We start from the raw sequence: 2,500 nt of genomic DNA, 5'->3' as shown, positions 1-2,500 counted from the left end.
GATTTTTGGCTTGATTTTGTGACTTGGTGGTGATTTTGGTGAAAAACGAAAATGTTGGTTTTGGAAAAGTGGCTGGACTCAATCCTCACAAATGCCTCCAAAGTGATGTGGGAGAAGTTTGGGATCAAAAGGAATTGATCTTGACATGGTTGGTGCATAGCCAAGTTCATGATTTTGTGACTTGGTGGTGATTTTGGTGAAAAACGAAAATGTTGGTTTTGGAAAAGTGGCTGGACTCAATCCTCACAAATGCCTTCAAAGTGATGTGGGAGAAGTTTGGGATCAAAAGGAATTGATCTTGACATGGTTGGTGCATAGCCAAGTTCATGATTTTGGTGTTTTGGCTTGATTTTGTGGCTTGGTGGTGATTTTGGTGAAAAACGAAAATCATGGTTTTGGAAAACTGGCTGGACTCAATCCTCACAAATGCCTTCAAAGTGATGTGGGAGAAGTTTGGAATCAAAAGGAATTGATCTTGACATGGTTGGTGCATAGCCAAGTTCATGATTTTGGATTTTTGGCTTGATTTTGTGGCTTGGTGGTGATTTTGGTGAAAAACGAAAATCATGGTTTTGGAAAAGTGGCTGGACTCAATCCTCACAAATGCCTTCAAAGTGATGTGGGAGAAGTTTGGGATCAAAAGGAATTGATCTTGACATGGTTGGTGCATAGCCAAGTTCATGATTTTGGTGTTTTGGCTTGATTTTGTGGCTTGGTGGTGATTTTGGTGAAAAACGAAAATCATGGTTTTGGAAAAGTGGCTGGACTCAATCCTCACAAATGCCTCCAAAGTGATGTGGGAGAAGTTTGGGAGCAAAAGGAATTGATCTTGACATGGTTGGTGCATAGCCAAGTTCATGATTTTGGTGTTTTGGCTTGATTTTGTGGCTTGGTGGTGATTTTGGTGAAAAACGAAAATCATGGTTTTGGAAAACTGGCTGGACTCAATCCTCACAAATGCCTTCAAAGTGATGTGGGAGAAGTTTGGGATCAAAAGGAATTGATCTTGACATGGTTGGTGCATAGCCAAGTTCCATGATTTTGGATTTTTGGCTTGATTTTGTGACTTGGTGGTGATTTTGGTGAAAAACGAAAATGTTGGTTTTGGAAAAGTGGCTGGACTCAATCCTCACAAATGCCTTCAAAGTGATGTGGGAGAAGTTTGGGATCAAAAGGAATTGATCTTGGCATGGTTGGTGCATAGCCAAGTTCCATGATTTTGGATTTTTGGCTTGATTTTGTGACTTGGTGGTGATTTTGGTGAAAAACGAAAATCATGGTTTTGGAAAAGTGGCTGGACTCAATCCTCACAAATGCCTTCAAAGTGATGTGGGAGAAGTTTGGGATCAAAAGGAATTGATCTTGGCATGGTTGGTGCATAGCCAAGTTCCAAGATTTTGGTGTTTTGGCTTGATTTTGTGACTTGGTGGTGTGCCAAGAATCATGAAATTTTCAAAGTGGTGGTTTTTGAGTTTTGTTGGTTGGAAAGTGTCACAAATGCATGCAGAATGAGGTCTAGAAAGTTTGGTATCAAAACCAAGCCATCTTGATGTGGTTTTGAATTTTTGAAATGTTGGAAAATAGAGGGTTTTGAAAAAAATTCATGAAAATTCGAAACCTTGGCCAATCCTAACGAAACTTGGTGGGCACCTTCTTGATATTATTATGGGATGGACTGGAAAAAATCACGCAAAAATACGGTGTCTAGATACGTTTTTCCATTTTTCCCGATTTTCCACATTTCGGGTCTTTGGAAAAATAAAAAAAATACTTCCCCATGTCGAAAAATTCTAATTTTTTGCAGGCAATGTTGTACCATTTTTATGAGGATCCCTGCAAAAAATCTCGTGAAAATTCGTTCTCTAGGTCCCAAAACAGAACTTATGTCTACTCAAAAAAAGTGTATCTACTTGTACAAAAGTGGCTTTTGCATATTTAGCTATTATAGGGGGGGGGTGTTCCTCAATGCAGCCAGCTCTTGCACCATGGAAAATTCTGGTGCGGTCCCTTCATTCCCCCCTGTTTTGGCTTGCTTTGTGGTGGGGCAAGTCAAAACGCCCACACATGGGTGATCCACCAACTTGGGTTGGTGTCACCCGTTGTGGGCGGCGGCACGGTGGTGGCCGCCGTCGGTTCCGGCCGACTGACCCGGTGGGAAAAAATGTGAATCTGTTATGTGGATTTTTGTGGCACGCTGGTGGGATTTTCGTTGTGTGGCTCATTTCTAGACTTGTGAGCATCACGAAGGGGGTATGGCTTCCAACCGTTCGCGGGGAAGGGGCCATCATGTCTGGCTTGCTGCCGGCCGGGGGGGTAATGTCATCAGTCAGCGTCCGCTTGGGCTCACATTTGTGCTGGTTACGCCCAGGGTCATGTGGTTGATATTGAGGGCTTTATTACTCTCGGTCCAGTAGCGCGCGGCCACCACAGGGAAGGCACGGCCTCATCCGCGTGGCTTCTCCCTCACGAGCATCCTGGCGATCCGCCACGGTGGTCGTGC

The sequence above is a fragment of the Phaseolus vulgaris genome, chromosome 1, assembly GCF_051622355.1.
Source record: "Phaseolus vulgaris cultivar YP4 chromosome 1, ASM5162235v1, whole genome shotgun sequence".
NCBI lineage: Eukaryota > Viridiplantae > Streptophyta > Magnoliopsida > Fabales > Fabaceae > Phaseolus > Phaseolus vulgaris.
This window is presented reverse-complemented; position numbering follows the sequence as displayed.